Source organism: Scylla paramamosain, unplaced genomic scaffold, assembly GCF_035594125.1.
Source record: "Scylla paramamosain isolate STU-SP2022 unplaced genomic scaffold, ASM3559412v1 Contig10, whole genome shotgun sequence".
Taxonomy (NCBI): Eukaryota; Metazoa; Arthropoda; class Malacostraca; order Decapoda; family Portunidae; genus Scylla; species Scylla paramamosain.
In genome coordinates this window covers 1,155,001-1,170,000 of record NW_026973675.1, presented here as the reverse complement: position 1 = coordinate 1,170,000, position 15,000 = coordinate 1,155,001, and the positions used below count along the sequence as shown (strand labels likewise).

Here is a 15,000-nt window from a genome sequence, read left to right as displayed (position 1 = left end):
CCCTCCCTTGGAATTACCTTTGGCAAAATTGCTACACTCGCAAACTCGCGGATAGCCATTTCCTTTTTATACTTTCCTCAAAAGTTGGTGGGCGCCGTCGTGTAAGCGAGCGAGTGAGCGTGTAGTACATGCCTGTACATCAAACTTTGCTGGAAGTGTTGGGTTGTGCACTACTAAAATATATATGAGGTGCTGGTGGAGGAAGGGGAGTAGGCGGTATATGTGATGAGGAGGTATGCATGGAGGCTGGTGCGTGATGGGGAGGGTTAGGTGTGTGTGTGTGTGTTGGGCTGTGGGTGTGTTGGGAGGAATAAGTCTGAGTGTACGTGTGTGTGGGTGTCAGTCAGTGGGGGATAGGAGTGTGTGTGTCTGTGTGTGTGTGTGTGTGTAAGGTGCAGCGGGAGGGCCACGCCAGCAGCACACTCATGCTCCAGTAGAAGAGTGTCAAACGCCTGAAAGGAAAAGCATCACGGAGAAGGAGCGAGTGTCGAAACCCTGGCGCTGCTCCTCTGCCGTCGCCACGGCAGAGATTATTATAGGATTTTCCTGTTTTAATATTTTCATTTATAGTTATTCCTTCTCTTCTTTCTTTTCCTTCGTCATAAGTTTCATCATATATATATATATATATATATATATATATATATATATATATATATATATATATATATATATATATATATATATATATATATATATATATATATATATATATATATATATATATATATATATATATATATATATATATATATATATATATATATATATATATATATATATATATATATATATATATATATAATCATTATTTTCACAATTATTATCTTAATTTTAGTTGATTTTAACAAATTTATTTATTTTTAACATTTTGTATTACTGCTTTTTTACTCAACCACAATTGTTATGCCTTTTCATAATTTTGTAGCGGCGCCACATGACCGAGATGTTGTAGCGCCAAATCTTTAAATCGCTGACGAAAACTCAAATATTCCATTGTTTTAGTCTTTCAAAGTCCATGCGTGTGTCTGCATAACCTCCCTGAGAGTTAGAGTGACAGTCCCGACGCTACTCGTTCTCCTCTGCCTGTAAATAATGCAGTGGTGGGATGGTGGTCTAAAGGCTGACTTCGATCCCTCCTCACGGTAGTTTCTCTGCTGTGAAGTTAGTTTCTGTCATAATGCGTCCGCTCCACCTGACCTTGCTGCTGCGCTGGGCCTTGACTTAGTCTGTACCTCATGGCAGTGTCCAGGTATTAGACGTAGCTCTCTCTCTCTCTCTCTCTCTCTCTCTCTCTCTCTCTCTCTCTCTCTCTCTCTGTGTGTGTGTGTATGTGCTACACTTCCCAAAAGACTGCAATACCAAAAAAATCTACAAATAGAGAGTCATGGGAAAAAAAAAATAAAAATGTGTACAATTGAAGTGAGTAATCCTTACTGGTTAAAAAAAGGACTTCTCGTCACACACGGAAGGAGAGAATAGATTGCCTTTGTCCTTTTCAGGCTGCTAAATTATTCAGGAGACTGGAGCACAAACGCATCTATATGAAAAGTAGGCAGTCATAAGAAAAGTGTCTGCAATTAAAGGGATAAAAAAATAAATAGGATGTTAATTTTGTTTCTCTTTAGGCTACAGAGATATTAAAGGGACTGCAAGTCTAAAAAAAAATATATTGTAAAAATTGTGCAGCACTGTAGGGACTTTTCCTGCCTTGAAACAAAGGAAGAGAGAGAATAAGAGGCTAATTCTGTCCTCTTTAGGCTACATTATAAAAGGGACTGCAGTACAAACGCATAGCTAAATAAATATGTTGTAAAAACTGTGCAGCATTGTAGGGACTTTTCCTGCCTTGAAACAAAGGAAGAGAGAATAAGAGGCTAATTTTGTCCTCTTTAGGCTCCATGATACAAGGGAATGCAGTACAAACGCAAGTCTCAACAGTATAGAGTCAAAACCATCCAGCACTCAGTGGCCCCATCGCGCTGGTCAGTAGAGGACCCGAGGCCATCAGACGCAGCGGAACCTTTCTGGGTCGTAAGGTGATAGTCTGGGGGACGTAAATAGGTGAGCATCCGGTGTGTGTCAGATAATCCAATACTTGCTTAAAGGTCAGGGAAATTGAGCACACCAGACACGCTCCACATTACACAAGCTCTCGTCTTCACCTCCATTTATTTCAGCCAGACGACGCGAGGAGGAAAGTGCGGGAGACTGGAATGAAGCGACTGGAGAGTTATGAAGGATGAGTATGAAGATTCTTTGTCTTTTTATTGATTGATTTATTTATTCATTCATTTATCTGTTTGTTTATTTATTTATTTTATTTATTTACTTATTTGTCTGGTGTGGGTTTGTGTCTCTAAGGTGTTGGGTCTGCTTGTCTTCTTTCTCAGATTTACACTATAATCTTTGAAGCAATACTCACATAAATGGGCACTGAATGTTTAGTAAAGCTCCCCAAAGATTTACACTATCGTTGTTCAAGCAATGTTCACCAGAGTGGGGACAACGTTTAGTAAAGCTTCCCAAGTGTAGGTAGTTTAATGTTTACTTAGTAAAACCACCGCGGGTTACTGAAAGAAAATGGTTCTCTCATAAGAGCGCAATGATGATTAATTTGGTCTCTTTCTTTATTTTTTTTATTTTATTATTTACTTATTTTTTTGTTAATGGTAATGCATGACGTGAGCTGCAGCATCACCATTATGGACACACTCTTCAAGACCCCCATTATTGTCCTCTCTGTGTGAAATGCGTAGGGAAAGTACTTATAGAACACCAAATCCGAACTGTGGCCCCGGTATTTTGTGTTACTGGCCAGTGTTCAGTTATATGATGCTGCAAAGGGTTTTCGGGTCCTCCAGGCTCACTTCCCTAACCTTGCTCTGTACTCTCGCTCTTCCTTCTTACAAGCAGAAAGTGAGTCCATTGCAATATGAAAAGGATATAAAAAAGGTGCCAGATTATGAAGAAATGCAGTTGTAGTGTAGAATGTTACTAATATTGTACCGAAATGCATTATTCATACATATTTTGAAACTTTTAAAGCATTCTGCACATCTTACCATGTTGTTTTATATTTGACAGTGCCGCCGAAGTCCCGAGCGGCTTCGAGACAAGGAAGAGAAGCTCCGCGACTCACTTGAGCCAGTCAGTCAGTGGTCAGTGGCGTCAGCTTTGTTGTGGTGTACGCGTGAGTCTTGTGTTTTCTTGAACGCTTTTTTGGGCTTTAGGTGAACCAAAACTCTCCCAAAGCCTGTCCACAGTGGTCACCAGGTATGTTAACCTGGTAATGAGTGTATTTGGACATACACTGCTAGTGAAACTGGTGTGTCATGCCTCGCTTGGCTGGTAGGAAGCAAACGGTTGAAGAATCAGTTGCCAGAACATTAATAACTAACATTTTCTTAATTTTGCATATTTACTAGTTTTTGTATTTCATATGACTATCTAGGATGTAAGTGTTTCCAGTGCCATGAATCTAAAGGAATGGTGCTCGAAATGGGAGCTTGTAAGGCTGAGGGACACGAAAATAGGCTTGAGTGTTGGCGAGAGTGGGCGGTGCGCCTACTGTTTAGGCGTCTCTGCCCCTCATCAGTCACCACGCATCCCGCCGCTGTCACAGCATTCCCCGGTATATTACACTTGTTTCTGGAATGTTTACCGTAATGTCTGCAATCAGGAATCATCGTAAACATTAACCATTGTTGTCTTTCTGACCACCAGCACATCCTCTGCCGTTCCACCTTCTACCACTCCGATGTTATCTTCCACTTCCTTGTCGCTGTTTGATCCTCCATCACTTTCATAACCATCATCCACTGCCTTTCCCTCGTCACCACATCCTTCACCTCCACCACATCAACTCACTCCACTTCATCAACTCATTCACAGGAGGAATCATGTGTGGAGCCGAGAGTGAGAGAGCTGAGGTGAATCAACACTCTTTAGTAGAATGATTGTTCATCTCATTAAATTGAGAGTGACTTGTTGCCATGGGTTTATCTTTACCCCCACCAGCCCCACCCCAACCCAGCCTCCCCCCAGCCTTACCTCCCCTAGTCTCACCTCCCCAGCCCCATCTTTCCAGCTTCCTGTTCCTAGTTTCGCCTCCCCAGCCTCACCTTCCCAGCCTTCCCTAGCCTCACCTCCTCAGTCTAACCTCCACAACCCTGTCTTTCTAGCCTCGCCTCCTCTCTCCTGCTTACCTTGCCACCCGACCCCCAGTTTCTCCACTCCCCAGCTTTAGTAGTAACGACCCCCGCAGGCCACGTAATTGCACGAGTCATTACCTTGTCTCTGTGTGTGTGTGTGTGTGTGTCCACGAGGAGGTAAGGAAGCAGCAGCAGAATTGGCCTTTAGGTATTTACATTGACTAATTTGGATAACGTGAATATGAAGCATCTCAGTTATGCTAGAGGTGGGATTAGGTTAGCGGATGTTAGCTGGTTGTCTGTCTGTCTGTCTGTCTACCTGTTCATTAGTCTTTGTGCCGATACATCAATGTATTTTTTTTTCTATTTACCTCAGTTTTGTTCTGTATCTATCTGTGTTTTTCTTTCTCTGCATATATCTATGTATCTCTCTATCTATCTATATGCATCTGCTGGTCTAATTTCATCAATCTATTTATATGTCTGTTATCTACCTATATAACTTCTCATTGCTCTCTCTCTCTCTCTCTCTCTCTCTCTCTCTCTCTCTCTCTCTCTCTGGTAGGCTCTGTGGTACGTCGTTCGTGTTGCAGTCTGAAGGTTACGCGTTCGATCATGGAAACCTTTTTCGTCACCTTCACGTGGATGTTGCGGCGTCATAACTCACTTAGAATCATTGATGCAGTGAGGCGCTGGTCACTGCACCGCGGGGGCGCTTCGATCATGAATACTATCGTGCGGGAAAATTGGTAACTTCCAGTAAAGTGTCCACCTAGTGTTAAGAAAGTGAGAGGAAGAAATGTTTGCCAACGCCCTTCATAAGGAGACCAAACGAACTGGAATAGACCAGAGAACCTCACGAGAATAAAACCTTTTGCTTCACATTTGGATTAAATTGTTGGACTTGCCTATAGACTCCCACACTCTGGCGTCTTGAGAGTTTTTTTTTTCTTTCACGAGGTTTCACTGCATAAATACAAAAATAAATTCAACCTCTTCCCTCTCACTCACAGTCTTCAAGGAACATTGTAGTGTTTGTTGTCCTCGTCACGAGCTCTTAAATGATAATATTAATAAAAAAAGAACAATAATATATATATATATATATATATATATATATATATATATATATATATATATATATATATATATATATATATATATATATATATATATATATATATATATTAAGTATGACTCCTGGAGGTCCCGGGATGGTGTCATGCCGTGACTTCCCGAGTGACGTGAAAACCCTCCTTGAGACTTAGTTACTGGGGAAGTCTGCCTCCTAGTGGCGCCCGCTGGAAACGTAGGAACAAGCCTAAAGGATTGGGCCTACGGCTAAAGTGCTTCCCCGCGAGATGAATGTGAGGCGGGGAGTTGGACAAAATATTCCATCCTCCCTTCTCAATGAACGTTCATAGAGTAATGGGGTTCCGCCAGGCTTCGGAGCCTAGAACAGCTTCACTGATCCGGAGTCCTTCTGCTCCTTGGAGTTCTCTATCTTGTTGGGGTGGGGGCCGTCAGGGTGATTTGCCGAGTCGGTGGGTCAAACCCACTTACCCTCGACAGCGGTAGTCACTCTGGCGTTTCCGGGATGACGGCCCGCTGGTGGGTGGGTAGCGCTCTTCCTGCCTTCAAATACCAGCGGGTTCATGGCTTTGATAATGGGGTACACGGTGCGGATGCGGTACCAGTCCCCCCCGGGTCCGAGGGGCGGGCATAGAGCCTCTGTGTCCGTCCTTCGGATCAAGGGCGTCCTAGCAGAGCTCGCAGTCTGTGAATTGGTGTTTCGTGCTGCGGCGGGTCTAGTAAAGCAGATAGCCAATCGCCTGGCTGAGGGTGGCGTCCTCAGAACCGGAATCCTGTCGGGGGCGACTTCGGCAGGTAGGTTTCGCATCACCTGTGCCGTTGAAGACGGTAGGTGTGAGTAGTGCTGGCTTTAGCCCGCTACCCTGTCGTCCCCTCCAAAGGGGTTGTCCTGGCCGCCTGCTATCGGCTGCTTGGTCACCAAGCGCGGGTAAACGGCGGTCGAACAAAGCATGACTCAATCAAGATTTTTGTTGCCCTTGGCCAGTGTCCTCCCTACAAAAAAAAAAAAAAAAAAAAAAAAAAAATATATATATATATATATATATATATATATATATATATATATATATATATATATATATATATATATATATATATATATATATATATATATATATATATATATATATATATATATATATTACAATCAAAACCCGGAATCAGTCAAAACTAGTTTTAACTAGGTATTTTCAATGTGTTGGTGAACAACTAGTATTACCTAGGCAAAACTAGTTATACCTTAATGTGTTTGATATAACTAGAAATATTAAAGTTTAACTAGTTAAATCTAGTTTTATCTGATCGTGTAAGGTAAAACTAGATTCAGCAACGGTACTGAATGTCAAAAGTAGGTGAGGGATATGACCACTCGTTTGAGTACCATTGCTCATTTGAGTACCATTTTTGGGGAACTCAAACATAATTTGTTTGTGTTTGTAGCTCATTTTAGTATCTTTTTAGGTGGCTGAAACGTTTATTGGTCTATTAACATATGTGGGAATATATTTCCCACACTAAGTGTAGTAACAAATGTTTAATCGGACATGCAATGATAAACATGCTTTTATTCCTATCAAAATTATGTAGCGGTACCTTTGATAACATATAGGAAAAAAAATCTCTGCCAAATTGTCACAATTTATTTTTAACGAAATGTATTAAAATTCATTAAAACAATTATCAATTTATAATTCCAACTTAATTAAAATAAAACACAATAATAATGAAACGCACCTCATACTCTTCAATAAAACAAACTGTGTCAGACCCAAGACAAAGCGCTAGTAATTGAAGTTACAAAGATATTCATTATTTGTTTTTACATGACATACTATTGTGACACTTTGAATTACAAAGGACTTTATTTTTTTTTACATTTGCTAATGTTGGTTGCACAATGTTTTGTACAATGACATCTAAAGAATCCTTGGCCTGTTCCCACACTTGAACTAGTTGCTGCACTTCTTAAAGATATTTTTTTGTCGGTAGGTATATCTTTCACATCTAGGAATAACTGTTTACACACATCAAATTCAGACCGACTATACAATTTCTTAAGAATGCCGTCTCTAGTACCTAACTTATACAATTCATCCTCACTTCTGTTTAAAACAACTGCAATGATATTCCGCAAATCTCCTTTTCCCTTGTCAACATCTGGAATTGGTACAGTGACATTTTGTCCCACACTTGCTGGAGGGTGAGACGCATCAGATACTGTCTTCATTCTTTTTGCCTGCTTTTTCAAACTAGTACTAGCTACTTGCCTATCATGTGATGTTTGTGCTTCAGAATTACAGTTTAAACATATAACATTAGATCCAAAGATATCCTTGCCGCTCTCAACGTTTATTCCACAAGATTCGTGAATATGTGAGCCACACTTCGAGCAGTAGTGACCTTCACTTATTTCCATTTCACACACACAACTCGAAAACACTTCACTTCTATTACTAGATCGTGAATTTATGTCATCTTGATTTGTCATCTGCAAAGCAACATTAGATTCCCCAACAGTGTCCTTGTTTACATGTGCAATTATCTTCTCCAAATCCTCCTCATTATTTACAACTTTAATCAATTCTCGTGGAATGCATGTTGTTGCAAGGCCAACCCTTGGTTCTACACCAAACATTGCTTTGTATGGGCTTCGATTTATACCAGAATGATGGGCTCTGTTCTTCATAAATTGTACAAAGCGTAATCCTTCGGACCACCTTGCTGTATCATTGTCTTTCATCCATCCACTTAACATATTTTCAATATCTTGATTTGCCCGTTCCACAGACCCTTGACTTTGACTCTGTCTTGGTTTTCCATGCACAATTTTCAACTCTGGCCACAAAGAAGCTAAGGACGTTATAACACTATTTACAAATTCTCTTCCGTTATCACTCTGTAAAATGCACTGTTAAAAAAATATCAACAAGGTGATAAGCAACTTCTTCAGCACGTTTACATTGCAATGCACGTAGTATCACAAATTTAGTTAAATGATCTTGATAAACCATTATGAATTTATATTTTCCATCTGCTTGTGTCTGCATATCAATTAAGTCCACTTGACACCGACTATTTAGCTCTGAGTGTAAGATTGGTTTGGAAACAAGTCCTCTTTTATTTTTTTATTTTTCTTACTTTGGCACACTTCACACATGGTCAAGAAGAGCTTTATCATATCGGCTGTCACATTTGCATATTTTGCATATTTGCATATATTCAGTGTCAGCTGCCTGGTTAGGAGGGCGGTCAAGAGGGTGTTCAGGATGGTCAGGTGAGCTCCAAGTTGCCATCTTGTTGTATTGGTGGCTCACGAACAACTGAAAGGTGAAGTAAATCAGTGAACCAGGTAAATGAGAATGAATCCTCCCCCCCCTTCCCCCACCCTACAAACTATGACTCAGTAACATCTAACAAAGAAATAACAATTAAGGTAAACGGCAATGCAATAATCTGATATCAGAGGACAACACACGTACTAACCTGTGTCAATGCAGGAGGACAGCGGACTGAAACATACAAAAACTGACAAGCCAGCGTCCTCACTTCCGGTGTTTGTCAAGCGAGTCCCACCCTTATGGTCCCCACATGGTTCACTCCACTCCCTAATGCTACTTATACATAGAAATGTTTTCCCCGGCACTACACCAGTTTCACTTTTAGTCTAACCTAGTTTTCCCAAACTTAACAATTGTTAAAACTAGTTTTGACTGAAGTGTGTAGGTAAAACTAGGTGTAAAATACATTTCGTGTTTTACCGAGCCTTTATGTTAAGAAACTAGTTTTGCCTAGGTAATACTAGTTTTTACAAACAATAAATTATACTACTAGTTCTGACTAGTTGAAACTAGTTTTGGCTGATTTCGGGTTCTGACTTTAATATATATATATATATATATATATATATATATATATATATATATATATATATATATATATATATATATATATATATATATATATATATATATATATATATATATATATATATATAAACCAGTAAAGATTTCCCTCCAACTTGCAGTCCTCGTTTTGTAAGGTCTCCACGGCAGGTCTTAAACGCAGGTTGCAGGAAACTGAGGGCAGAGTCTTTTTTTTCTATAGCCTTTGTTCTACTATTAATATTCATTCTGCTTCGTGGGTCAGGAAGTTTTAAATTGATATATTCTCGTGTCTTAATTCTACACAATTCTAAAAACATTTTTTCTGTAAAGTGATGAAAAACGAGTCAATTCTGTACCTTCAGTTTTTGTTTCATTAATACGAATCCCTGCGCTATGTAAATATAGTAATGTTTAACAGATATTTTTGGAGGGGCTTTTTATATTGTTCAGCACATAATCTTAGCCACGTTCCTTCACAGTGAGGAGGGATGAATAGTCTGTATCCCTAGCCTTTGTTGTACTGATACCATTCCTTATGCCGTGACTTTTTATATTGTTCAGCACATAATCTTAGCCACGTTCCTTCACAGTGAGGAGGGATGAATAGTCTGTATCCCTAGCCTTTGTTGTACTGATACCATTCCTTCTGCCGTAACTTCAGTAGTTTCCACGAAATATTTTTTCTCACTTTGAAAGTTCTTTACGACATAAATCTCAAACATGTTCTTGAAAAGTGAGAAAACAGGATTACTTCTCTCTGTCCTTTGTTTTACTCCTACGATTCCTTCTGTTTCCTTGGTTCGATAATCTCAAACTGACATTTTCTCGTTTTCGTAATTCCTCAGGGGAGAAATTTCAAGCACGTCCTTCAGAGCGGGGAGGCCTGTGTCTTGTTTACCTTTAAACTTTGCTCTGGTGATGTGATTTGTTCTGCGATGTAACGTTAATAGTCTTCAGTACACATCTTGTACTTTGCTTTAATAATACCATTCCATCTGCTATGTGTGTCTTAAGCTGATATTTTATTGTATTCTCAGTTTTTAGGAGAAAAATGAGGAAATCTTTAACCTTTCTTCTAGTAATGCGATTCCTTCTCTTACGTCCCCTAGGAAGTATTAAGTTTAATTTTCTTGTTTATATATATATATATATATATATATATATATATATATATATATATATATATATATATATATATATATATATATATATATATATATATATATATATATATATATATATATATATGATATTTCTTTCTTTCTTTCTTTCTTTCTTTCGAGGGAATTTGTAGCATGGTACAGAAAAGTGAAGGAGAGGAGTACTCTTTACCTGAAGCTTTTGTTTTGGTAATACGATTCCTTGTGGTGTGTGACTTAAGTATTGTTTTTGTAAGGTCTTTAAGACAGAATTTCACCACGTGCCTGGAGTGTGAGGCGGGAAGAGTCAGTTCTTTATCGTTGGCCTTTTGTTCTTTTTATTTCATCACGACAGAATCTCGCCCACTTCCCTGAAAAGTGAGGACCAACGAATACATGACTTAAGTCTGTGTTTGTTATACTAATGTGATTCCTTTTGTTGTGTAAGTTAGTGAGTTTAAGTGATGTATTCTCGTTTTCTTAATTCTTCTTGACTATTTTCAACCACGTTCCAGAAAACTAAGGAAGGGTTAGAATTCCTTATCTCTGCCTTGTAATGTGGCAGTGCAAATCCTTCTCTGATGTAGATTTTACGTTTTTTTTTTTTATTTGATTATCGGAATTGTTGTGGGCAGATTGCAAACCATGTTCATTAGGAAAAGTTTTATCAGTATTTAAGGAAATATTTCATTTTTCTCTCGCCAAACTTTGGAGGACACTAATCTGAGCCACGTTCAAGGTGAAGGCTTCGTTTCATGGAATAGAAAAGGGTGTGTTTTGTTAATGTATAGCGGCAGATTCATCCCAGAGCGTGTCTTTACAAGCTAGGGAGTCTTAGGCAAACATTTTCTTTTCTTCTTCAATTCCTCTGGATAGAAATCTGAGCCACATTCCTGGCAAAGTGAGAAGAAGTTTGTGTTTTCTTTATTTATTGCGTTAGTTTTATTTCCAGGGCTCATTTTTGGTACGTAAGTATATGTTTTATTTTTATTTATTACTTATTTGATGAGGGAGGTGGACGTGACCAGAGTTTGAACTGAGCAGATTGAAAAGGCTAGCGTTAACTGACTGAACCATGAGGCACTTGTTTTGTGCGTGTAAGCAAGCTACTCTTAAGTGCATATTTTATTTTATCCATTTACCATGACGGAAATTTCTCAAGTATGGCAAAAAGAGGCTCCTTTCCTTCCAACAGATTTATTAGAGTCGTGTTTGTCACTTCCAGCGTTACATTTTAGGTTAGATGGTCGTAGCAATAAACTCCACATGCAAGCCTTAAAGAATAACATTTCCTTCCACAAGTCACTGTAATTAAGTTCCTCATCTGTAACATCCATTCCATCCCAGCGATTTCTTGTGGTGTGTAGGTTAGGCAGAACAACACTGGGTCTAGAAGCTGCTCATGTTTGTCTGTCTGTCCACGCGTCGCCTGGAACTCGTGTACTGAAAGCCTACATGGAAATCTGCAGCTGGAAGGGAATTATATCTTGTAACGAGTGAGGAGAGCGGCAGGCAGACCTTGGCAACCCCTCGCGGGGTCTTGGTGTATGTAAACCTGCGTGTAAGGTCTCTTCGAGCTGCCGGGCTGGGAGGTGGTGCAGTTTTGAGTACTGGCAGGTGTATTGCATCGGCAGCGGTGTGCGTCCCTTCCATGTCGTGCAATTCAGGTACTGCCCGAGCCTTTTGAGTGACGCGACTTCTGAGTCTTTGTGAAACGTGTTGGTGTGAAGTGTGGATTTGCGAGGCACCACTGGCAGGCCACGAAGGACAGGGTGGCCCGAGTACTTCAGCCTTTTTACTGTTTATTTTATCGATGGTCAGTGAAATTCGGTACTGTTCGGAACGGAGCGGAAGAAAAGAGTGGGGGAAATAAAAAAGAACAATAAAGAGAAAGAGAAATTTGGGTGAATACGGGATGAAACAATGGGGAGAAAGACAGCTGGTACTTTTCGAACCCCTTGACTTACGTGACTTTTCATCAACCTTTGTGGAATGATATAAAGTGTGGCTGTCAAAGACACTGCTGGCAGCGTAAAGGATGACAGGATACTTCACACCTTTTGTGCTTGTTTCATTGCTGGTCACTTAACAAAAAATGTGTGTGTGTGTGTGTGTGTGTGTGTATGTGTGTGTGTGTGTGTGTGTGTGTGTGTGTCTGTGTGTGTGTGTGTATGTATGTGTGTTATTCATTCAGCACTAGGAAGCAGACAAGTATTAAAACAGTTTCTCTATTTACTAGTGATGAAAATGGTAGAAAACGCACACACACACACACACACACACACACACACACACACACACACACACACACACACACACACACACACACACACACACACACACACACAGACACACATACACACAAGGACATCACACGTTGGTAGAGTTGCTGTTAATTCATTAACTCAGGATTACATTGGCGGGGCGCGAGGCAGTTTGATATAATGGGTGTGGCACATAACCAGCTGCGGTGCTCTTTGGTGTATACATTTGCTTGGTGTCAACACAGTTACGTACTTAATAACTTGCTGCTTCGTTCTCCGACATGGTCTGTATTTCCTGCTGCCTGTGACTGGAGCTGTTTCCACACACAAGTGTCCTCAATGAAAACTACACTGCCTTTCTTTCACATCTACCTTTTTTTTTTTTTTGCGGGAAAGAATGACTGTGAACCATTATCTTGCCCTCATTCCTTCACCGCTCATCCAGATTTATATATATATATATATATATATATATATATATATATATATATATATATATATATATATATATATATATATATATATATATATATATATATATATATATATACAATCCTTCACCTCGTAGTCCTCATCTGGGAAGGGGACCACAAATGTCCCCAGGTTGGACTGCTCTTCAGATATCAACTAAATGTCTTGACAACCCCCCCCCAACTTTTTTCCATAAACTTGTGCAACATTCGCGGTCTAAGATCTAATTTCCAATCTGTAGAACACCACCTCTCCTCTTGTAAACCTCATCTTCTTCTCGTCACTGAAACACAAGTGTCTGACGCAACAAACATTTTCAAATTATTTACAAAACTAAAGTGCAAATATAGTTATGGTTATATTTCTGCGTCACATGTACAGAGAGAGAGAGAGAGAGAGAGAGAGAGAGAGAGAGAGAGAGAGAGAGAGAGAGAGAGAGAGAGAGAGAGAGAGAGAGTTTTACGTGTGTAGATTAATAAAAATAATTCTTGAAATTCTATTAAACCTTACCTGAGGGGATATGGAAGAAGGGAGAGGGGAGGAAGGGGGAAGGGAGAGGTGAGAGGGAGGATGGGAAGGGGAGCGAAGGGGGAGAGAGGGAGGGAAGGGAGGAAGGAAAGGGTTGAAGAAAAGAAGAAAGTTAAGGAAGAGATGATTGCTGTGTTATCATGTTCTGTTTATCTATTTATTTATTTATTTATTTTATTTATTTATTTACTTATTTTTATAGGTGAGAATTGCGATTGTGAAGGAGAATTTTTGTTTGTTTGTTTGTTTGTTTGTTTGTTCTTGTTTAACCTGCCTTTCGTTCCTCGTTTCTTTGTTTTATATTGTTTGTATTTTATGGTGTTGTTCTTGTCTTCCTGTTACTCCTTTTTTTGTCTTCTTCTTCACCTCCTCTCCCCGTCGTTTTCCTTTTTTTTTCCTTTTTCTTCTCTTACTTTTCATCTTCCTCTTCCTCCATCACCACCACCACCACGATAACTATTTTTTGTTTTTCCTCCTCTTTATTTTCCTTCACCACCACCACCACCACAAGTTCCCTCCACATTGATCACATTGTCAGTCTCTCCTCACTCGATCCCTAGTATACAGCAGCACTCATTCCTCACCTAGTGGCGGCAGTTAGGGTGCACGTCACTCCCGGGTGTTACAGAAGACTCATTACAGGACAATAAACACGTTGCAGAGGCTCAGGTGTTGTCACTATTTACCTGGATATAAACACCTTCATTATTCTCCACTCGGGTCGTCTGTGTTTTTTCCCTGACAGGTTCAAGATTGACTTAAAGAGACAAGAAGGGAGTGGTTCATAAATAGAATGGTGGATGAATGGAATAGAGTAAGGAATCAGGTCATTAGTGCAGAGTTATTTGGGAGTTTTAAAAGATTGGACAAATTTATGAATGATTAGTGGAAATTGATGTGTTTTGTAAAGACTGCCACGTGTAGGCCTGATGGCTTCTTGCAGCTTCCCTTGTTTCCTTTGTAATGTTCTTATAGCCTCGTGTTCTTGAGCTTTTTCTGTCTCACCAGGGCTATTTTCAGAGGCTACAGAGATGCTTTCTGAAGTTGTCACGCGTGTTTCTCCCACTGGTTAGGTAGAATCCTCGATCACCTGCTGCTACAATAATGATCATTGTGTAGGGAGGGGGTAGCAGGTTTACTGGGGGGGAGGCGCCTCTACCCTCGATCTTCCTCTCTCACGCCTCGCTGCCTTACGTGCGGCGAACACGACCTGGGAAGACATAAACCGATAAAGGAGAAAGAGGAGGAGGAGAAGGAAGAGAGGGAGGAGGAGGAGGAGGAGGAGGAGGAGGAGGAGGAGGAGGAGAAGGAGTACTTGGCGGAATAAAAGAAAGCTAAGTACAGCGGAGACAAGTGGGAGTGAAAACCTGAAGAGGAAAAAAAAAAGGGAAATGAAGAGAAAGTTGCTAATGATAAGAATGAAGGTTACGAGACTCTGGAAGAAGAAAGAAAATGAAGAGGTGAACCA

The 15,000-nt window shown here is 39.9% G+C and overlaps 1 long non-coding RNA gene across 1 annotated transcript in view; it reads left to right on the top strand.

Annotated features, from left to right (window-relative positions):
• Positions 1-15,000, top strand: part of LOC135096986 (uncharacterized) — a 79,200-nt gene that overhangs the window by 30,597 nt on the left and 33,603 nt on the right. Inside the window, exon 2 of the long non-coding RNA XR_010265241.1 lies at positions 3,088-3,161. This is a non-coding gene — a long non-coding RNA (uncharacterized LOC135096986). The remainder of the gene's footprint in view (positions 1-3,087; positions 3,162-15,000) is intronic.